This window comes from Centroberyx gerrardi, chromosome 23 (genome assembly GCF_048128805.1).
Source record: "Centroberyx gerrardi isolate f3 chromosome 23, fCenGer3.hap1.cur.20231027, whole genome shotgun sequence".
In the NCBI taxonomy this organism is placed as follows: domain Eukaryota; kingdom Metazoa; phylum Chordata; class Actinopteri; order Beryciformes; family Berycidae; genus Centroberyx; species Centroberyx gerrardi.
The window spans coordinates 24,821,475-24,847,816 of record NC_136019.1 but is presented as its reverse complement, the minus strand read 5'-3'; positions in this window follow the sequence as shown (position 1 = coordinate 24,847,816).

Sequence of the window (26,342 nt, the reverse complement as noted above, 5' to 3'; positions counted from 1 at the left end):
CTATACCAGGTGTGCTTATTTTGAACAGATTGTTTCTTTGAAACTTCAACCACTTCCACAACTTTAACACTACATACCATGACAGCCATAGGATAAGAAAGAGGGAAAGAGGAGAGTGATAGACCAGTCACAGACAGCCAACAGAAAGGGTGAGCTGTACCCACACTAAACTGCACCAGTGCCACAGTTTGCACTCTCAGCAATCACACGCATTTTCTCCAGAAAATGCACCTTTCTAGTATTGCAGATAATATTCCCCACCGTACATTTCTTCGGCACCTAACTCCTTCCACATACTTTCACCTAGAGACTCCGTTCAAACTTTCCACTGTTCGGCTTCTTTAGGAGATGCGTGCTTGTATTTTTATAAGCAATCTGATTTCTACTTTTTAAAATATTCTACTTTTTTCTATTTTTCTGTTTTACAATGTAAGTCTATGGGAGGACTGTTCAAACGCTAGAGTGCGTGATGTCATCACACACTCTAGCAGACTCTACAGACTGTAGAGGCTGTGATTGTCACTAAATATTCAATTTTCTTAAACTGTCATCACTCCCACAACATTCACACTACATCCACATATTAGATATCAAACTGTTCTGCTACTTCTTCTGCCACTCACAATGTCAATATCTAACTCATAGCTTTTATACTTTTTGAGTTAGGGACGTTTGTTCAACACTAGTGCAAAACTGTGTTTTACAGTACTTTTCTCTCCTTTGAACAGCCTTGTCTTGTACACTTGTCAAAACTGTCACTATTCCCACAATTTTCACACTACAGACATATATTTTACATCAAAGTCTTTGGCTATTTCTTCTGTCACTCACAATGTAAATATCTAAGTGATAGCACTTGTAGTTTTTGAGTTAGGGACGTTTGTTCAACACTACTGCTTTACAGTCTTTTGACTACTTTAAACAGCTTTTTCTTTTTACACTTGCAGTATTTAAACTGTAGTACCTCCCACAATTTTAACACTACGTACTTATATTATATATCAAACTCTTCACATACTTCTTCTGTGTATCACAATGTAAATATCTAAGTGATGGGATTTGTAGTTTTTGAGATATGGATGTTTGTTCGACACCAGTGCTATATTGTGTGTGCCTTTTTTGAACAGATTTTGTCTTTTAACCTTCAATCACTTCCACAACTTTAACATTACATACATATGTTATATATTAAACTCTTCAGCTACTTCTGCTCTCACTCACAATGTAAATATATAAGCAATATGATGTATAGTTTTTGAGTTATTAACGTTTGTTCGACACTAGGGCTCCACTCTACTACTACCACTACTTTCTGTTCCACTGCTGCTCTCTTACACATGCAGCTCTTCTCCACTTGTCCTTTTTTCACTCTTCTCCATTTTAACATGTCTTTTACATATTTTCATACCTTTTTACTTGTTAGTATTATTACATTTTAGTACATTTCTAACATTACTACTTGTCACTGCCTTCTTACTCTTCCTACTTTTCATACTACTAGTACCTTCCAGCATTTCTCTCACTCACGTTGTTGGACACACAAACTGCCACATTTCCCACAGTTTTAACATTACATACACATATACTTTGGTTCAGCCGTTTCAATTTGATACACGGTCAGTCATGTTAAGAAACACGCACACGGACACGCCGACACACACACGTGCCTACACACATCACATATGCTAGGTATTCGTTACTATGGGCTGTCACGAGCAACAGTTTGCACGTTCAGCAATCACACGCATTTTCTCCAGAAAATGCACCTTTCTAGTATTGCAGATAATATTCCCCACCGTACATTTCTTCGGCACCTAACTCCTTCCACATACTTTCACCTAGAGACTCCGTTCAAACTTTCCACTGTTCAGCTTCTTTAGGAGATGTGTGCTTGTATTTTTATAAGCAATCTGATTTCTACTTTTTAAAATATTCTACTTTTTTCTATTTTTCTGTTTTACAATGTAAGTCTATGGGAGGACTGTTCAAATGCTAGAGTGCGTGATGTCATCACACACTCTAGCAGACTCTACAGACTGTAGAGGCTGTGATTTTCACTAAATATTCAATTTTCTTAAACGGTCATGACTCCCACAACTTTCACACTACATCCACATATTAGATATCAAACTGTTCAGCTACTTCTTCTGACACTCACAATGTAAATATCTAACTCATAGCTTTTATACTTTTTGAGTTAGGGATGTTTGTTCAACACTAGTGCAAAACTGTTTTACAGTACTTTTCTCTCCTTTGAACAGCCTTGTCTTGTACACTTTTCAAAACTGTCACAATTCCCACAATTTTTACACTACAGACATATATTTTACATCAAAGTCTTTGGCTATTTCTTCTGTCACTCACAATGTAAATATCTAAGTGATAGCACTTGTAGTTTTTGAGTTAGGGACGTTTGTTCAACACTACTGCTTTACAGTTTTTTGACTACTTTAAACAGATTTTTCTTTTTACACTTGCAGTATTTAAACTGTAGTACCTCCCACAATTTTCACACTACATAATTATATTATATATCAAACTCTTCACATACTTCTTCCGTGTATCACAATGTAAATATCTAAGTGATGGGATTTGTAGTTTTTGAGATATGGATGTTTGTTCGACACCAGTGCTTTTCCTTGTGTGCCTTTTTTGAACAGATTTTGTCTTTAACCTTCAATCACTTCCACAACTTTAACATTACATACATATGTTATATATTAAACTCTTCAGCTACTTCTGCTCTCACTCACAATGTAAATATATAAACAATATGATGTATAGTTTTTGAGTTATTAACGTTTGTTCAACACTAGGGCTCCACTCTGTCACACTACTTTCTGTTCCACTGCTGCTCTCTTACACATGCAGCTCTTCTCCACTTGTCCTTTTTTCACTCTTCTCCATTTTAACATGTCTTTTACATATTTTCATACTTGCCACTTTCTTACTTTCTGTTTTTTTCTACTGAATATATACCTACTCTTCATACCTGCTATTCATACTCCTTATTCCTTTCAGATTTTACAAAATAGTCTTCCTACTATCTCCTTCCACCTTTTACACATAAGCCTTCCTACATATTCTCTTACTTTTGTACTTGTTACTATTATGAAATTTTAGTACATTTCTAACATTATTACTTATCACTTTGACACTCATTACAGCTCCTTCACAGAAGTGTTTTAAACTGCCACATTTCCCACAGTTTTAACATTACATACACATATACTTTGGTTCAGCCGTTTCAATTTAAACAGACGATCCACGGTCAGTCATGTTAAGAAACACGCACACGGACACACCCACGCCCACACGTGCCTACACACACCACATATGCTAGGTATTCGTTACTATGGGCTGTCACGAGCAACCGTTTGCCCGCTCAGCAATCACACGCATTTTCTCCAGAAAATGCACCTTTCTAGTATTGCAGATAATATTCCCCACCGTACATTTCTTCGGCACCTAACTCCTTCCACATACTTTCACCTAGAGACTCCGTTCAAACTTTCCACTGTCCGGCTTCTTTAGGAGATGCGTGCTTGTATTTTTATAAGCAATCTGATTTCTACTTTTTAAAATATTCTACTTTTTTCTATTTTTCTATTTTACAATGTAAGTCTATGGGAGGACTGTTCAAATGCTAGAGTGCGTGATGTCATCACGCACTCTAGCAGACTCTACAGACTGTAGAGGCTGTGATTGTCACTAAATATTCAATTTTCTTAAACTGTCATGACTCCCACAACTTTCACACTACATCCACATATTAGATATCAAACTGTTCAGCTACTTCTTCTGCCACTCACAATGTCAATATCTAACTCATAGCTTTTATACTTTTTGAGTTAGGGACGTTTGTTCAACACTAGTGCAAAACTGTGTTTTACAGTACTTTTCTCTCCTTTGAACAGCCTTGTCTTGTACACTTTTCTAAACTGTCACTATTCCCACAATTTTCACACTACAGACATATATTTTACATCAAATTCTTTGGCTATTTCTTCTGTCACTCACAATGTAAATATCTAAGTGATAGCACTTGTAGTTTTTGAGTTAGGGACGTTTGTTCAACACTACTGCTTTACAGTCTTTTGACTACTTTAAACAGCTTTTTCTTTTTACACTTGCAGTATTTAAACTGTAGTACCTCCCACAATTTTTACACTACATACTTATATTATATATCAAACGCTTCACATACTTCTTCCGTGTATCACAATGTAAATATCTAAGTGATGGGATTTGTAGTTTTTGAGATATGGATGTTTGTTCGATACCAGTGCTATATTGTGTGTGCCTTTTTTGAACAGATTTTGTCTTTTAACCTTCAATCACTTCCACAACTTTAACATTACATACATATGTTATATATTAAACTCTTCAGCTACTTCTGCTCTCACTCACAATGTAAATATATAAGCAATATGATGTATAGTTTTTGAGTTATTAACGTTTGTTCGACACTAGGGCTCCACTCTGTCACACTACTTTCTGTTCCACTGCTGCTCTCTTACACATGCAGCTCTTCTCCACTTGTCCTTTTTTCACTCTTCTCCATTTTAACATGTCTTTTACATATTTTCATACCTTTTTACTTGTTAGTATTATTACATTTTAGTACATTTCTAACATTACTACTTGTCACTGCCTTCTTACTCTTCCTACTTTTCATACTTACCTTCCAGCATTTCTCTCACTCACGTTGTTGGACACACACACTTCTCATTTTTTCACTCTTCTCCATTTTAACGTGTCTTTTACACATTTGCTCACCCTTTTCTTCTCACTATTTTTACATTTTAGTACATTTCTAACATCATTACTTATCACTTGGACACTCATTACAGCTCCTTCAAAGAAGTGTTTCAAACTGCCACATTTCCCACAGTTTTAACATTACATACACATATACTTTGGTTCAGCCGTTTCAATTTAAACAGACGATCCACGGTCAGTCATGTTAAGAAACACGCACACGGACACACCCACGCCCACACGTGCCTACACACACCACATATGCCACAGTTTGTACGCTCAGCAATCACACGCATTTTCTCCAGAAAATGCACCTTTCTAGTTATTATTATTATTATTATTATTATTATTAATCCGTACACTTTTTTGGCACCTATCTACTCCTTCATACTTTTAGCTAGAAACTCCGTTCAAACTTTAAAATGTTCAGCTTGTTTAGGACATAGGCGCGTGTATTCAACTTTTTGATATCTATTCTACTTTTTAAACTATTCTACTTTTTTCTACTTTTTTTTACAATGGAAGTCTATGGGCGGAATGTTAAAACCATGCCCTCTTTGAACTCTAACTACTCTTTCATACTTTAAGCTAGACACTCCATTCAAACTTTAAACGGGTCACCACTTTTAGTACTTTATTACTCTTATTCAGCTTTTTCATACCTTTTGTACTTTTTGAGTAATCACAGTTTAAGTTTTATACTTTTTTAAACCTTTATAATGGCAGCCTATGGAGCTACGCTAGAGTGCGTGATGTCACAATTCACTCTAGCAGACTTTACAGGCTGTACTTTTTACTAAATTCACACATTTTTAAACTGTGACAGTTCACACAACTTTAATACTACATACACATATTATACATCAAACCCTTCAGCTGCTTCTGCTCTCACTCACAATGTCAATATATAAGCGATGCGATGTATACTTTTTGAGATATTAACGTTTGTTTGACACTAGTGTTCCAGTCTCTTTTACAGTAGTTTCTGCTGCTCTGCTGCTCTCTTACACATGCAGCTGTTCTGCTTATTTCACTCTTCTCCATTTCAACATATCTTTAACATATTTTCATACCTTTTTTACTTGTTAGTATTAATACATTTTAGTACATTTTTAACATTATTACTTGTCACTGCCTTCCTACTCTTCATACTACTAGTACCTTCCAGCTTTTCACATAAGCCTTCCTAACAGATAGTTTGTTCGCCTTCATAGTCTTCCTACCAACTACATGTTTTTATACCTTTTTGCTTCTTAGTATTGTTACATTTTAGTACATTTTAGTACATTTCCACTCTTTCACAGTAGTTTCTGCTGCTCTGCTGCTCTCTTACACATGCAGCTCTTCTGCTTATTTCACTCATCTCCTTTTCAACATGTCTTTTACATATTTTCATACCTTTTTGACTTCTTAGTATTATTACATTTTAGTACATTTCTAAAATTATTACTTGTCACTGCCTTCCTACTCTTCATACTACTAGTACCTTCCAGCTTTTCACATAAGCCTTCCTACTCTTCCTACCAGCTGCACATTTTTATACCTTTTTACTTCTTAGTATTGTTACATTTTAGTATATTTTAGTACATTTCCACTCTATTTCACAGTAGTTTCTGCTGCTCTCTTACACATGCAGCTCTTCTGCTTATTTCACTCTTCTCCATTTCAACATGTCTTTTACATACTTTCATACCTTTTTTACTTGTTAGTATTATTACATTTTAGTACATTTCTAACATTATTACTTGTCACTGCTTTCCTACTCTTCATACTACCAGTACCTTCCAGCTTTTCACATAAGCCTTCCTACTCTTCCTACCAACTGCACATTTTTATACCTTTTTTACTTATTAGTATTATTACATTTTAGTACATTTCTAACATTACTACTTGTCACTGCCTTCTTACTCTTCCTACTTTTCATACTTCTAGTACCTTCCAGCATTTCTCACTCACGTTGTTGGACACACACACTTCTCATTTTTTCACTCTTCTCCATTTTAATGTGTCTTTTACACATTTGCTCACCCTTTTCTTCTCACTATTTTTACATTTTAGTACATTTCTAACATCATTACTTATCACTTGGACACTCATTACAGCTCCTTCAAAGATGTGTTTTAAACTGCCACATTTCCCACAGTTTTAACATTACATACACATATACTTTGGTTCAGCCGTTTCAATTTAAACAGACGATACACGGTCAGTCATGTTAAGAAACACGCACACGGACACGCCCACGCACACACGTGCCTACACACACCACATATGCTAGGTATTCGTTACTATGGGCTGTCACGAGCAACAGTTTGCACGCTCAGCAATCACACGCATTTTCTCCAGAAAATGCACCTTTCTAGTATTGCAGATAATATTCCCCACTGTACATTTCTTCGGCACCTAACTCCTTCCACATACTTTCACCTAGAGACTCCGTTCAAACTTTAAAATGTTCAGCTTGCTTAGGACATGCGTGCTTGTATTCAACTTTTTGATATCTTTTATACTTTTTAAAATATTCTACTTTTTTCTATTTTTCTATTTTACAATGTAAGTCTATGGGAGGACTGTTCAAACCATGCCCCGTTTGAACTCTAACTACTCTTTCATACTTTCAGCTACAAACTCCATTCAAACTTTAAACAGGTCACCACTTTTAGTACTTTATCACTTTAATTCAGCTTTTTGATACCCTTTGTACTTTTTGAGTAATCACAGTTTAAGTTTTAGACTTTTTTCAATCTTTATAATGGCAGCCTATGGAGCTACGCTAGAGCGCGTGATGTCATCACACACTCTAGCAGACTCTACAGACTGTAGAGGCTGTGATTTTCATTAAATATTCAATTTTCTTAAACGGTCATGACTCCCACAACTTTCACACTACATCCACATATTAGATATCAAACTGTTCAGCTACTTCTTGTGCCACTCACAATGTCAATATCTAAGCCATAACGTTTATACTTTTTGAGTTAGGGCTGTTTGTTCAACACTAGTGCTTTACAGTAATTTTGCCTATTTTAAACAGCTTTTTCTTTTTACACATGCAGTATTTAAACTGTAGTAGTTCCCACAATACACACTACATACATATATTATATATCAAAATGTTCACATACTTCTTCTGTCTCTCACAATGTAAATACCTAAGTTGTGGGATTTGTAGTTTTTTAGCTATGATGGTTTGTTCAACACTAGTGCTATACTGTTTTTGGCTGTTATGAACAGCTTTTTTCTGTTTACACATATTTGAACTGTCACAATTTCCAAAATGTTAACACTACATGCATATTTTACACATTAAAATGTTCAGCCAGTCCTGCTCTCTCTCACAGTGTAAACATCTAAGTGATGGGATTTGTAGTTTTTGAATTATGAACGTTTGAGCTCCACTTGGGCCACTGCTGGTCTCCTAATGCAGCGCTCTGCACTTGTCCATTTTCATACACACGTGGGGGGCCACACACACACTCTCTCTGTCTGTCTGTTTGTCTGTCTCACCCTACTCTCTAGCTTTTTAATAGACTATCTTTCAGTTTTTGAGATATGAATGTTTGTTCAACACCAGTGCTATACCAGGTGTGCTTATTTTGAACAGATTGTTTCTTTGAAACTTCAACCACTTCCACAACTTTAACACTACATACCATGACAGCCATAGGATAAGAAAAAGGGAAAGAGGAGAGTGATAGACCAGTCACAGACAGCCAACAGAAAGGGTGAGCTGTACCCACACTAAACTGCACCAGTGCCACAGTTTGCCCGCTCAGCAATCACACGCATTTTCTCCAGAAAATGCACCTTTCTAGTATTGCAGATAATATTCCCCACCGTACATTTCTTCGGCACCTAACTCCTTCCACATACTTTCACCTAGAGACTCCGTTCAAACTTTCCACTGTTCGGCTTCTTTAGGAGATGCGTGCTTGTATTTTTATAAGCAATCTGATGTCTACTTTTTAAAATATTCTACTTTTTTCTATTTTTCTGTTTTACAATGTAAGTCTATGGGAGGACTGTTCGAACGCTAGAGTGCGTGATGTCATCACGCACTCTAGCAGACTCTACAGACTGTAGAGGCTGTGATTGTCACTAAATATTCAATTTTCTTAAACGGTCATCACTCCCACAACTTTCACACTACATCCACATATTAGATATCAAACTGTTCAGCTACTTCTTGTGCCACTCACAATGTCAATATCTAACTCATAGCTTTTATACTTTTTGAGTTAGGGACGTTTGTTCAACACTAGTGCAAAACTGTGTTTTACAGTACTTTTCTCTCCTTTGAACAGCCTTGTCTTGTACACTTTTCTAAACTGTCACTATTCCCACAATTTTCACACTACAGACATATATTTTACATCAAAGTCTTTGGCTATTTCTTCTGTCACTCACAATGTAAATATCTAAGTGATAGCACTTGTAGTTTTTGAGTTAGGGACGTTTGTTCAACACTACTGCTTTACAGTCTTTTGACTACTTTAAACAGCTTTTTCTTTTTACACTTGCAGTATTTAAACTGTAGTACCTCCCACAATTTTCACACTACGTACTTATATTATATATCAAACTCTTCACATACTTCTTCCGTGTATCACAATGTAAATATCTAAGTGATGGGATTTGTAGTTTTTGAGATATGGATGTTTGTTCGATACCAGTGCTATATTGTGTGTGCCTTTTTTGAACAGATTTTGTCTTTTAACCTTCAATCACTTCCACAACTTTAACATTACATACATATGTTATATATTAAACTCTTCAGCTACTTCTGCTCTCACTCACAATGTAAATATATAAGCAATATGATGTATAGTTTTTGAGTTATTAACGTTTGTTCGACACTAGGGCTCCACTCTGTCACACTACTTTCTGTTCCACTGCTGCTCTCTTACACATGCAGCTCTTCTCCACTTGTCCTTTTTTCACTCTTCTCCATTTTAACATGTCTTTTACATATTTTCATACCTTTTTACTTGTTAGTATTATTACATTTTAGTACATTTCTAACATTACTACTTGTCACTGCCTTCTTACTCTTCCTACTTTTCATACTTACCTTCCAGCATTTCTCTCACTCACGTTGTTGGACACACACACTTCTCATTTTTTCACTCTTCTCCATTTTAACGTGTCTTTTACACATTTGCTCACCCTTTTCTTCTCACTATTTTTACATTTTAGTACATTTCTAACATCATTACTTATCACTTGGACACTCATTACAGCTCCTTCAAAGAAGTGTTTTAAACTGCCACATTTCCCACAGTTTTAACATTACATACACATATACTTTGGTTCAGCCGTTTCAATTTAAACAGACGATCCACGGTCAGTCATGTTAAGAAACACGCACACGGACACACCCACGCCCACACGTGCCTACACACACCACATATGCCACAGTTTGCACGCTCAGCAATCACACGCATTTTCTCCAGAAAATGCACCTTTCTAGTATTGCAGATAATATTCCCCACCGTACATTTCTTCGGCACCTAACTCCTTCCACATACTTTCACCTAGAGACTCCGTTCAAACTTTCCACTGTCCGGCTTCTTTAGGAGATGCGTGCTTGTATTTTTATAAGCAATCTGATTTCTACTTTTTAAAATATTCTACTTTTTTCTATTTTTCTATTTTTCAATGTAAGTCTATGGGAGGACTGTTCAAATGCTAGAGTGCGTGATGTCATCACGCACTCTAGCAGACTCTACAGACTGTAGAGGCTGTGATTGTCACTAAATATTCAATTTTCTTAAACGGTCATGACTCCCACAACTTTCACACTACATCCACATATTAGATATCAAACTGTTCAGCTACTTCTTCTGCCACTCACAATGTCAATATCTAACTCATAGCTTTTATACTTTTTGAGTTAGGGACGTTTGTTCAACACTAGTGCAAAACTGTGTTTTACAGTACTTTTCTCTCCTTTGAACAGCCTTGTCTTGTACACTTTTCTAAACTGTCACTATTCCCACAATTTTCACACTACAGACATATATTTTACATCAAATTCTTTGGCTATTTCTTCTGTCACTCACAATGTAAATATCTAAGTGATAGCACTTGTAGTTTTTGAGTTAGGGACGTTTGTTCAACACTACTGCTTTACAGTCTTTTGACTACTTTAAACAGCTTTTTCTTTTTACACTTGCAGTATTTAAACTGTAGTACCTCCCACAATTTTCACACTACGTACTTATATTATATATCAAACTCTTCACATACTTCTTCCGTGTATCACAATGTAAATATCTAAGTGATGGGATTTGTAGTTTTTGAGATATGGATGTTTGTTCGATACCAGTGCTATATTGTGTGTGCCTTTTTTGAACAGATTTTGTCTTTTAACCTTCAATCACTTCCACAACTTTAACATTACATACATATGTTATATATTAAACTCTTCAGCTACTTCTGCTCTCACTCACAATGTAAATATATAAGCAATATGATGTATAGTTTTTGAGTTATTAACGTTTGTTCGACACTAGGGCTCCACTCTGTCACACTACTTTCTGTTCCACTGCTGCTCTCTTACACATGCAGCTCTTCTCCACTTGTCCTTTTTTCACTCTTCTCCATTTTAACATGTCTTTTACATATTTTCATACCTTTTTACTTGTTAGTATTATTACATTTTAGTACATTTCTAACATTACTACTTGTCACTGCCTTCTTACTCTTCCTACTTTTCATACTTACCTTCCAGCATTTCTCTCACTCACGTTGTTGGACACACACACTTCTCATTTTTTCACTCTTCTCCATTTTAACGTGTCTTTTACACATTTGCTCACCCTTTTCTTCTCACTATTTTTACATTTTAGTACATTTCTAACATCATTACTTATCACTTGGACACTCATTACAGCTCCTTCAAAGAAGTGTTTCAAACTGCCACATTTCCCACAGTTTTAACATTACATACACATATACTTTGGTTCAGCCGTTTCAATTTAAACAGACGATCCACGGTCAGTCATGTTAAGAAACACGCACACGGACACACCCACGCCCACACGTGCCTACACACACCACATATGCCACAGTTTGCACGCTCAGCAATCACACGCATTTTCTCCAGAAAATGCACCTTTCTAGTTATTATTATTATTAATCCGTACACTTTTTTGGCACCTATCTACTCCTTCATACTTTTAGCTAGAGACTCTGTTCAAACTTTAAAATGTTCAGCTTGTTTAGGACATAGGCGCGTGTATTCAACTTTTTGATATCTATTCTACTTTTTAAACTATTCTACTTTTTTCTACTTTTTTTTACAATGGAAGTCTATGGGCGGAATGTTAAAACCATGCCCTCTTTGAACTCTAACTACTCTTTCATACTTTAAGCTATTAACTCCATTCAAACTTTAAACGGGTCACCACTTTTAGTACTTTATCACTTTAATTCAGCTTTTTCATACCTTTTGTACTTTTTGAGTAATCGCAGTTTACGTTTTATACTTTTTTCAACCTTTATAATGGGACCCTATGGAGCTACGCTAGAGTGCGTGATGTCACAACTCACTCTAGCAGACTTTACAGGCTGCACTTTTTACTAAATTCACACATTTTAAAACTGTGACAGTTCACACAACTTTAATACTACATACACATATTATACATCAAACCCTTCAGCTGCTTCTGCTCTCACTCACAATGTCAATATATAAGCGATGCGATGTATACTTTTTGAGATATTAACGTTTGTTTGACACTAGTGTTCCAGTCTTTTTCACAGTAGTTTCTGCTGCTCTGCTGCTCTCTTACACATGCAGCTGTTCTGCTTATTTCACTCTTCTCCATTTCAACATATCTTTAACATATTTTCATACCTTTTTTACTTGTTAGTATTAATACATTTTAGTACATTTCTAACATTATTACTTGTCACTGCCTTCCTACTCTTCATACTACTAGTACCCTCCAGCTTTTCACATCAGCCTTCCTACTAACTATCTGTCCTGATGCCCAGGAGGGGCATCAGGACAGATAGTTTGTTCGCCTTCCTACTCTTCCTACCAACTACATGTTTTTATACCTTTTTGCTTCTTAGTACTGTTACATTTTAGTACATTTTAGTACATTTCCACTCTTTCACAGTAGTTTCTGCTGCTCTGCTGCTCTCTTACACATGCAGCTCTTGTGCTTATTTCACTCTTCTCCGTTTCAACATGTCTTTTACATATTTTCATACCTTTTTTACTTCTTAGTATTATTACATTTTAGTACATTTCTAAAATTATTACTTGTCACTGCCTTCCTACTCTTCATACTACTAGTACCTTCCAGCTTTTCACATAAGCCTTCCTACTCTTCCTACCAGCTGCACATTTTTATACCTTTTTACTTCTTAGTATTGTTACATTTTAGTATATTTTAGTACATTTCCACTCTATTTCACAGTAGTTTCTGCTGCTCTCTTACACATGCAGCTCTTGTGCTTATTTCACTCTTCTCCATTTCAACGTGTCTTTTACATACTTTCATACCTTTTTTACTTCTTAGTATTATTACATTTTAGTACATTTCTAACATTATTACTTGTCACTGCCTTCCTACTCTTCATACTACCAGTACCTTCCAGCTTTTCACATAAGCCTTCCTACTAACAGAAAGTTTTTTTAGCCTTCGTAGTCTTCCTACCAACTACATATTTTTATACCTTTTTACTTCTTAGTACTGTTACATTTTAGTACATTTTAGAACATTCCCACTCTATTTCACAGTATTTTCTGCTGCACTCCTCCTCTCTTACACATGCAGCACTTGTGCTTATTTCACTCTTCTTCATTTCAACATGTCTTTTACATATTTTCATACCTTTTTTACTTGTTAGTATTATTACATTTTAGTACATTTCTAACATTATTACTTGTCACTGCCTTCCTACTCTTCATACTACTAGTACCTTCCAGCTTTTCACATAAGCCTTCCTACTAACAGATAGTTTGTTAGCCTTCGTAGTCTTCCTACCAACTACATATTTTTATACCTTTTTACTTCTTAGTACTGTTACATTTTAGTACATTTCTAACATTATTACTTGTCACTTTCGTATTTTCTGTTTTTTTCAACTGAATATATATCTACTCTTCATACCTGCTATTCATACTCCTTGTACCTTCCAGATTTTACAAAATAGTCTTCCTACTATCTCCTTCCACCTTTTACACATAAGCCTCCCTACATATTTTCTTACTTTTGTACTTGTTACTATTATGAAATTTTAGTACATTTCTAACATTATTACTTATCACTTTGACACTCATTACAGCTCCTTCACAGAAGTGTTTTAAACTGCCACATTTCTCACAGTTTTAACATTACATACACATATTATACTTTGGTTCAGCCGTTTCAATTTGAACAGACGATCCACGGTCAGTCATGTTAAGAAACACGCACACGCCCACGCCCACACGTGCCTACACACACCACATATGCTAGGTATTCGTTACTATGGGCTGTCACGAGCAACCGTTTGCACGCTCAGCAATCACACGCATTTTCTCCAGAAAATGCACCTTTCTAGTATTGCAGATAATATTCCCCACCGTACATTTCTTCGGCACCTAACTCCTTCCACATACTTTCACCTAGAGACTCCGTTCAAACTTTCCACTGTTCGGCTTCTTTAGGAGATGCGTGCTTGTATTTTTATAAGCAATCTGATTTCTACTTTTTAAAATATTCTACTTTTTTCTATTTTTCTGTTTTACAATGTAAGTCTATGGGAGGACTGTTAAAACGCTAGAGTGCGTGATGTCATCACGCACTCTAGCAGATTCTACAGACTGTAGAGGCTGTGATTTTTACTAAATATTCAATTTTCTTAAACTGTCATCACTCCCACAACATTCACACTACATCCACATATTAGATATCAAACTGTTCTGCTACTTCTTCTGCCACTCACAATGTCAATATCTAACTCATAGCTTTTATACTTCTTGAGTTAGGGACGTTTGTTCAACACTAGTGCAAAACTGTGTTTTACAGTACTTTTCTCTCCTTTGAACAGCCTTGTCTTGTACACTTTTCTAAACTGTCACTATTCCCACAATTTTCACACTACAGACATATATTTTACATCAAAGTCTTTGGCTATTTCTTCTGTCACTCACAATGTAAATATCTAAGTGATAGCACTTGTAGTTTTTGAGTTAGGGACGTTTGTTCAACACTACTGCTTTACAGTATTTTGACTACTTTAAACAACTTTTTCTTTTTACACTTGCAGTATTTAAACTGTAGTACCTCCCACAATTTTCACACTACATACTTATATTATATATCAAACTCTTCACATCCTTCTTCTGTGTATCACAATGTAAATATCTAAGTGATGGGATTTGTAGTTTTTGAGATATGGATGTTTGTTCGACACCAGTGCTATATTGTGTGTGCCTTTTTTGAACAGATTTTGTCTTTCAACCTTCAATCACTTCCACAACTTTAACATTACATACATATGTTATATATTAAACTCTTCAGCTACTTCTGCTCTCACTCACAATATAAATATATAAGCAATATGATGTATAGTTTTTGAGTTATTAACGTTTGTTCGACACTAGGGCTCCACTCTGTCACACTACTTTCCACTGCTGCTCTCTTACACATGCAGCTCTTCTCCACTTGTCCTTTTTTCACTCTTCTCCATTTTAACATGTCTTTTACATATTTTCATACTTGCCACTTTCTTACTTTCTGTTTTTTTCTACTGAATATATACCTACTCTTCATACCTGCTATTCATACTCCTTATACCTTTCAGATTTTACAAAATAGTCTTCCTACTATCTCCTTCCACCTTTTACACATAAGCCTTCCTACATATTTTCTTACTTTTGTACTTGTTACTATTATGAAATTTTAGTACATTTCTAACATTAGTACTTATCACTTTAACACTCATTACAGCTCCTTCACAGAAGTGTTTTAAACTGCCACATTTCTCACAGTTTTAACATTACATACACATATTATACTTTGGTTCAGCCGTTTCAGTTTGAACAGACGATCCACAGTCATGTTCAAAAACACGCGCACACACACACACACACACACACACACACACACACAGACAGAAATATGTGACATAGATACAGCCATAGGATAAGAAAGAGGGAAAGAGGAGAGTGATAGACCAGTCACAGACAGCCAACAGAAAGGGTGAGCTGTACCCACACTAAACTGCACCAGTGCCACAGTTTGCACGCTCAGCAATCACACGCATTTTCTCCAGAAAATGCACCTTTCTAGTTATTATTGTGTGATTGCTGACTCAGCAATCACAGGTATAATATTCCCACTATTTATTATTATTATTATTATTATTATTATTATTAATCCGTACACTTTTTTGGCACCTATCTACTCCTTCATACTTTTAGCTAGAAACTCCGTTCAAACTTTAAAATGTTCAGCTTGTTTAGGACATAGGCGCGTGTATTCAACTTTTTGATATCTATTCTACTTTTTAAACTATTCTACTTTTTTCTACTTTTTTTTACAATGGAAGTCTATGGGCGGAATGTTAAAACCATGCCCTCTTTGAACTCTAACTACTCTTTCATACTTTAAGCTATTAACTCCATTCAAACTTTAAACGGGTCACCACTTTTAGTACTTTATCACTTTAATTCAGCTTTTTGATACCTTTTGTACTTTTTGAGTAATCGCAGTTTACGTTTTATACTTTTTTCAACCTTTATAATGGGACCCTATGGAGCTACGCTAGAGTGCGTGATGTCACAATTCACTCTAGCAGACTTTACAGGCTGTACTTTTTACTAAATTCACACATTTTAAAACTGTGACAGTTAACACAACTTTAATACTACATACACATATTATACATCAAACCCTTCAGCTACTTCTGCTCTCACTCACAATGTCAATATATAAGCGATGCGATGTATACTTTTTGAGATATTAATGTTTGTTTGACACTAGTGTTCCAGTCTTTTTCACAGTAGTTTCTGCTGCTCTGCTGCTCTCTTACACATGCAGCTGTTCTGCTTATTTCACTCTTCTCCATTTCAACATGTCTTTTACATATTTTCATACCTTTTTTACTTGTTAGTATTATTACATTTTAGTACATTTCTAAAATTATTACTTGTCACTGCCTTCCTACTCTTCATACTACTAGTACCTTCCAGCTTTTCACATAAGCCTTCCTACTCTTCCTACCAGCTGCACATTTTTATACCTTTTTACTTCTTAGTATTGTTACATTTTAGTATATTTTAGTACATTTCCACTCTATTTCACAGTAGTTTCTGCTGCTCTCTTACACATGCAGCTCTTCTGCTTATTTCACTCTTCTCCATTTCAACGTGTCTTTTACATACTTTCAAACCTTTTTTACTTCTTAGTATTATTACATTTTAGTACATTTCTAACATTATTACTTGTCACTGCCTTCCTACTCTTCATACTACCAGTACCTTCCAGCTTTTCACATAAGCCTTCCTACTAACAGAAAGTTTTTTTAGCCTTCGTAGTCTTCCTACCAACTACATATTTTTATACCTTTTTACTTCTTAGTACTGTTACATTTTAGTACATTTTAGAACATTCCCACTCTATTTCACAGTATTTTCTGCTGCAGTCCTCCTCTCTTACACATGCAGCACTTGTGCTTATTTCACTCTTCTTCATTTCAACATGTCTTTTACATATTTTCATACCTTTTTTACTTGTTAGTATTATTACATTTTAGTACATTTCTAACATTATTACTTGTCACTGCCTTCCTACTCTTCATACTACTAGTACCTTCCAGCTTTTCACATAAGCCTTCCTACTAACAGATAGTTTGTTAGCCTTCGTAGTCTTCCTACCAACTACATATTTTTATACCTTTTTACTTCTTAGTACTGTTACATTTTAGTACATTTCTAACATTATTACTTGTCACTTTCGTATTTTCTGTTTTTTTCAACTGAATATATATCTACTCTTCATACCTGCTATTCATACTCCTTGTACCTTCCAGATTTTACAAAATAGTCTTCCTACTATCTCCTTCCACCTTTTACACATAAGCCTCCCTACATATTTTCTTACTTTTGTACTTGTTACTATTATGAAATTTTAGTACATTTCTAACATTATTACATATCACTTTGACACTCATTACAGCTCCTTCACAGAAGTGTTTTAAACTGCCACATTTCTCACAGTTTTAACATTACATACACATATTATACTTTGGTTCAGCCGTTTCAATTTGAACAGACGATCCACGGTCAGTCATGTTAAGAAACACGCACACGCCCACGCCCACACGTGCCTACACACACCACATATGCTAGGTATTCGTTACTATGGGCTGTCACGAGCAACAGTTTGCACACTCAGCAATCACATGCATTTTCTCCAGAAAATGCACCTTTCTAGTATTGCAGATAATATTCCCCACCGTACATTTCTTCAGCACCTAACTCCTTCCACATACTTTCACCTAGAGACTCCGTTCAAACTTTCCACTGTTCGGCTTCTTTAGGAGATGCATGCTTGTATTTTTATAAGCAATCTGATTTCTACTTTTTAAAATATTCTACTTTTTTCTATTTTTCTATTTTACAATGTAAGTCTATGGGAGGACTGTTCAAATGCTAGAGTGCGTGATGTCATCACACACTCTAGCAGACTCTACAGACTGTAGAGGCTGTGATTTTCACTAAATATTCAATTTTCTTAAACGGTCATGACTCCCACAACTTTCACACTACATCCACATATTAGATATCAAACTGTTCAGCTACTTCTTCTGACACTCACAATGTAAATATCTAACTCATAGCTTTTATACTTTTTGAGTTAGGGACGTTTGTTCAACACTAGTGCAAAACTGTTTTACAGTACTTTTCTCTCCTTTGAACAGCCTTGTCTTGTACACTTTTCAAAACTGTCACTATTCCCACAATTTTTACACTACAGACATATATTTTACATCAAAGTCTTTGGCTATTTCTTCTGTCACTCACAATGTAAATATCTAAGTGATAGCACTTGTAGTTTTTGAGTTAGGGACGTTTGTTCAACACTACTGCTTTACAGTTTTTTGACTACTTTAAACAGATTTTTCTTTTTACACTTGCAGTATTTAAACTGTAGTACCTCCCACAATTTTCACACTACATAATTATATTACATATCAAACTCTTCACATACTTCTTCTGTGTATCACAATGTAAATATCTAAGTGATGGGATTTGTAGTTTTTGAGATATGGATGTTTGTTCGACACCAGTGCTTTTCCTTGTGTGCCTTTTTTGAACAGATTTTGTCTTTAACCTTCAATCACTTCCACAACTTTAACATTACATACATATGTTATATATTAAACTCTTCAGCTACTTCTGCTCTCACTCACAATGTAAATATATAAACAATATGATGTATAGTTTTTGAGTTATTAACGTTTGTTCAACACTAGGGCTCCACTCTGTCACACTACTTTCTGTTCCACTGCTGCTCTCTTACACATGCAGCTCTTCTCCACTTGTCCTTTTTTCACTCTTCTCCATTTTAACATGTCTTTTACATATTTTCATACTTGCCACTTTCTTACTTTCTGTTTTTTTCTACTGAATATATACCTACTCTTCATACCTGCTATTCATACTCCTTATTCCTTTCAGATTTTACAAAATAGTCTTCCTACTATCTCCTTCCACCTTTTACACATAAGCCTTCCTACATATTCTCTTACTTTTGTACTTGTTACTATTATGAAATTTTAGTACATTTCTAACATTATTACTTATCACTTTGACACTCATTACAGCTCCTTCACAGAAGTGTTTTAAACTGCCACATTTCCCACAGTTTTAACATTACATACACATATACTTTGGTTCAGCCGTTTCAATTTAAACAGACGATCCACGGTCAGTCATGTTAAGAAACACGCACACGGACACACCCACGCCCACACGTGCCTACACACACCACATATGCTAGGTATTCGTTACTATGGGCTGTCACGAGCAACCGTTTGCACGCTCAGCAATCACACGCATTTTCTCCAGAAAATGCACCTTTCTAGTATTGCAGATAATATTCCCCACCGTACATTTCTTCGGCACCTAACTCCTTCCACATACTTTCACCTAGAGACTCTGTTCAAACTTTCCACTGTTCGGCTTCTTTAGGAGATGCGTGCTTGTATTTTTATAAGCAATCTGATTTCTACTTTTTAAAATATTCTACTTTTTTCTATTTTTCTGTTTTACAATGTAAGTCTATGGGAGGACTGTTCGAACGCTAGAGTGCGTGATGTCATCACTCACTCTAGCAGACTCTACAGACTGTAGAGGCTGTGATTTTTACTAAATATTCAATTTTTTTAAACTGTCATCACTCCCACAACATTCACACTACATCCACATGTTAGATATCAAACTGTTCTGCTACTTCTTCTGCCACTCACAATGTCAATATCTAACTCATAGCTTTTATACTTTTTGAGTTAGGGACGTTTGTTCAACACTAGTGCAAAACTGTGTTTTACAGTACTTTTCTCTCCTTTGAACAGCCTTGTCTTGTACACTTTTCTAAACTGTCACTATTCCCACAATTTTCACACTACAGACATATATTTTACATCAAAGTCTTTGGCTATTTCTTCTGTCACTCACAATGTAAATATCTAAGTGATAGCACTTGTAGTTTTTGAGTTAGGGACGTTTGTTCAACACTACTGCTTTACAGTCTTTTGACTACTTTAAACAGCTTTTTCTTTTTACACTTGCAGTATTTAAACTGTAGTACCTCCCACAATTTTCACATTACGTACTTATATTATATATCAAACTCTTCACATACTTCTTCCGTGTATCACAATGTAAATATCTAAGTGATGGGATTTGTAGTTTTTGAGATATGGATGTTTGTTCGACACCAGTGCTATATTGTGTGTGCCTTTTTTGAACAGATTTTGTCTTTTAACCTTCAATCACTTCCACAACTTTAACATTACATACATATGTTATATATTAAACTCTTCAGCTACTTCTGCTCTCACTCACAATGTAAATATATAAGCAATATGATGTATAGTTTTTGAGTTATTAACGTTTGTTCAACACTAGGGCTCCACTCTGTCACACTACTTTCTGTTCCACTGCTGCTCTCTTACACATGCAGCTCTTCTCCACTTGTCCTTTTTTCACTCTTCTCCATTTTAACATGTCTTTTACATATTTTCATACTTGCCACTTTCTTACTTTCTGTTTTTTTCTACTGAATATATACCTACTCTTCATACCTGCTATTCATACTCCTTATTCCTTTCAGATTTTACAAAATAGTCTTCCTACTATCTCCTTCCACCTTTTACACATAAGCCTTCCTACATATTCTCTTACTTTTGTACTTGTTACTATTATGAAATTTTAGTACATTTCTAACATTATTACTTATCACTTTGACACTCATTACAGCTCCTTCACAGAAGTGTTTTAAACTGCCACATTTCCCACAGTTTTAACATTACATACACATATACTTTGGTTCAGCCGTTTCAATTTAAACAGACGATCCACGGTCAGTCATGTTAAGAAACACGCACACGGACACACCCACGCCCACACGTGCCTACACACACCACATATGCTAGGTATTCGTTACTATGGGCTGTCACGAGCAACCGTTTGCACGCTCAGCAATCACACGCATTTTCTCCAGAAAATGCACCTTTCTAGTATTGCAGATAATATTCCCCACCGTACATTTCTTCGGCACCTAACTCCTTCCACATACTTTCACCTAGAGACTCCGTTCAAACTTTCCACTGTTCGGCTTCTTTAGGAGATGCGTGCTTGTATTTTTATAAGCAATCTGATTTCTACTTTTTAAAATATTCTACTTTTTTCTATTTTTCTATTTTACAATGTAAGTCTATGGGAGGACTGTTCAAATGCTAGAGTGCGTGATGTCATCACACACTCTAGCAGACTCTACAGACTGTAGAGGCTGTGATTTTCACTAAATATTCAATTTTCTTAAACGGTCATGACTCCCACAACTTTCACACTACATCCACATATTAGATATCAAACTGTTCTGCTACTTCTTCTGCCACTCACAATGTCAATATCTAACTCATAGCTTTTATACTTTTTGAGTTAGGGACGTTTGTTCAACACTAGTGCAAAACTGTGTTTTACAGTACTTTTCTCTCCTTTGAACAGCCTTGTCTTGTACACTTTTCAAAACTGTCACTATTCCCACAATTTTCACACTACAGACATACATTTTACATCAAAGTCTTTGGCTATTTCTTCTGTCACTCACAATGTAAATATCTAAGTGATAGCACTTGTAGTTTTTGAGTTAGGGACGTTTGTTCAACACTACTGCTTTACAGTCTTTTGACTACTTTAAACAGCTTTTTCTTTTTACACTTGCAGTATTTAAACTGTAGTACTTCCCACAATTTTCACACTACATAATTATATTATATATCAAACTCTTCACATACTTCTTCTGTGTATCACAATGTAAATATCTAAGTGATGGGATTTGTAGTTTTTGAGATATGGATGTTTGTTCGACACCAGTGCTATATTGTGTGTGCCTTTTTTGAACAGATTTTGTCTTTCAACCTTCAATCACTTCCACAACTTTAACATTACATACATATGTTATATATTAAACTCTTCAGCTACTTCTGCTCTCACTCACAATGTAAATATATAAGCAATATGATGTATAGTTTTTGAGTTATTAACGTTTGTTTGACGCTAGTGTTCCACTCTATTTCACAGTAGTTTCTGCTGCTCTCTTACACATGCAGCTCTTCTGCTTATTTCACTCTTCTCCATTTTAACATGTCTTTTACATATTTTCATACCTTTTTACTTGTTAGTATTATTACATTTTAGTGCATTTCTAACATTATTACTTGTCACTGCCTTCCTACTCTTCATACTACTAGTACCCTCCAGCTTTTCACATAACCCTTCCTACTAACTATCTGTCCTGATGCCCTTCACCTTCATAGTCTTCCTACCAACTGCACATTTTTATACCTCTTTACTTCTTAGTACTGTTAAATTTTAGTACATTTCTAACTATTACTTGTCACCTTCGTATTTTCTGTTTTTTCAAATGAATATATATACACTCTTCATGCGTCATACTTCTTGTACCTTCCAGCTTTTCACATAAGCCTTCCTACTCTTCCTACCAACTGCACATTTTTTATACCTTTTTACTTCTTAGTATTGTTACATTTTAATATATTTTAGTACATTTCCACTCTTTTTCACAGTAGTTTCTGCTGCACTGCTGCTCTCTTACACATGCAGTTCTTCTGCTTATTTCACTCTTCTCCATTTCAACATGTCTTTTACATATTTTCATACCTTTTTTACTTCTTAGTATTATTACATTTTAGTACATTTCTAACATTATTACTTGTCACTTTCGTATTTTCTGTTTTTTCTACTGAATATATACCTACTCTTCATATTATTCATACTTCTTGTACCTTCCAGCTTTTATATATAAGCCTTCCTACTTTTCCTACTGTTCATACTACTAGTACCTTAGTATATTTTAGTACATTTCCACTCTTTCTCACAGTAGTTTCTCTTCTGCTTATTTCACTCTTCTCCATTTCAACATGTCTTTTACATATTTTCATACCTTTTTTACTTGTTAGTATTATTACATTTTAGTACATTTCTAAAATTATTACTTGTCACTGCCTTCCTACTCTTCATACTACTAGTACCTTCCAGCTTTTCACATAAGCCTTCCTACTCTTCCTACCAGCTGCACATTTTTATACCTTTTTACTTCTTAGTATTGTTACATTTTAGTATATTTTAGTACATTTCCACTCTATTTCACAGTAGTTTCTGCTGCTCTGCTGCTCTCTTACACATGCAGCTCTTGTGCTTATTTCACTCTTCTCCATTTCAACATGTCTTTTACATATTTTCATACCTTTCTTACTTTTGTACTTATTATTATGAAATTTTAGTACATTTCTAACATTATTATTTATCACTTTGACACTCATTACAGCTTCACAGAAGTGTTTTAAACTGCCACATTTCTCACAGTTTTAACATTACATACACGTATTATACTTTGCTTCAGCCGTTTCAGTTTGAACAGACGATCCACAGTCATGTTCAAAAACACGCGCGCAGACACACACACACACACACATACACACACACACACATACAGCTGCTGGTACGTACACATCCACCCGCACGCACACGCACACACACACACACACACACAGAAATATGTGACATAGATACAGCCATAGGATAAGAAAGAGGGAAAGAGGAGAGTGATAGACCAGTCACAGACAGCCAACAGAAAGGGTGAGCTGTACCCACACTAAACTGCACCAGTGCCACAGTTTGCACACTCAGCAATCACACGCATTTTCTCCAGAAAATGCACCTTTCTAGTTATTATTATTATTATTAATCCGTACACTTTTTTGGCACCTATCTACTCCTTCATACTTTTAGCTAGAAACTCCGTTCAAACTTTAAAATGTTCAGCTTGTTTAGGACATAGGCGCGTGTATTCAACTTTTTGATATCTATTCTACTTTTTAAACTATTCTACTTTTTTCTACTTTTTTTTACAATGGAAGTCTATGGGCGGAATGTTAAAACCATGCCCTCTTTGAACTCTAACTACTCTTTCATACTTTAAGCTATTAACTCCATTCAAACTTTAAACGGGTCACCACTTTTAGTACTTTATCACTTTAATTCAGCTTTTTCATACCTTTTGTACTTTTTGAGTAATCGCAGTTTACGTTTTATACTTTTTTCAACCTTTATAATGGGACCCTATGGAGCTACGCTAGAGTGCGTGATGTCACAATTCACTCTAGCAGACTTTACAGGCTGCACTTTTTACTAAATTCACACATTTTAAAACTGTGACAGTTCACACAACTTTAATACTACATACACATATTATACATCAAACCCTTCAGCTGCTTCTGCTCTCACTCACAATGTCAATATATAAGCGATGCGATGTATACTTTTTGAGATATTAACGTTTGTTTGACACTAGTGTTCCAGTCTCTTTCACAGTAGTTTCTGCTGCTCTGCTGCTCTCTTACACATGCAGCTGTTCTGCTTATTTCACTCTTCTCCATTTCAACATATCTTTAACATATTTTCATACCTTTTTTACTTGTTAGTATTAATACATTTTAGTACATTTTTAACATTATTACTTGTCACTGCCTTCCTACTCTTCATACTACTAGTACCCTCCAGCTTTTCACATCAGCCTTCCTAACAGATAGTTTGTTCGCCTTCATAGTCTTCCTACCAACTACATGTTTTTATACCTTTTTGCTTCTTAGTATTGTTACATTTTAGTACATTTTAGTACATTTCCACTCTTTCACAGTAGTTTCTGCTGCTCTGCTGCTCTCTTACACATGCAGCTCTTCTGCTTATTTCACTCATCTCCTTTTCAACATGTCTTTTACATATTTTCATACCTTTTTGACTTCTTAGTATTATTACATTTTAGTACATTTCTAAAATTATTACTTGTCACTGCCTTCCTACTCTTCATACTACTAGTACCTTCCAGCTTTTCACATAAGCCTTCCTACTCTTCCTACCAGCTGCACATTTTTATACCTTTTTACTTCTTAGTATTGTTACATTTTAGTATATTTTAGTACATTTCCACTCTATTTCACAGTAGTTTCTGCTGCTCTCTTACACATGCAGCTCTTCTGCTTATTTCACTCTTCTCCATTTCAACATGTCTTTTACATACTTTCATACCTTTTTTACTTGTTAGTATTATTACATTTTAGTACATTTCTAACATTATTACTTGTCACTGCTTTCCTACTCTTCATACTACCAGTACCTTCCAGCTTTTCACATAAGCCTTCCTACTCTTCCTACCAACTGCACATTTTTATACCTTTTTTACTTATTAGTATTATTACATTTTAGTACATTTCTAACATTATTACTTGTCACTGCCTTCTTACTCTTCCTACTTTTCATACTACTAGTACCTTCCAACATTTCTCTCACTCACGTTGTTGGACACACACTTCTCATTTTTTCAATCTTCTCCATTTTAATGTGTCTTTTACACATTTGCTCACCCTTTTCTTCTCACTATTTTTACATTTTAGTACATTTCTAACATCATTACTTATCACTTGGACACTCATTACAGCTCCTTCAAAGAAGTGTTTTAAACTGCCACATTTCCCACAGTTCTAACATTACATACACATATACTTTGGTTCAGCCGTTTTAATTTGAACAGAAAATACACGGTCAGTCATGTTAAGAAACACGCACACGGACACGCCCACACACACACGTGCCTACACACACCACATATGCTAGGTATTCGTTACTATGGGCTGTCGCGAGCAACAGTTTGCACGCTCAGCAATCACACGCATTTTCTCCAGAAAATGCACCGTTCTAGTATTGCAGATAATATTCCCCACTGTACATTTCTTCGGCACCTAACTCCTTCCACATACTTTCACCTAGA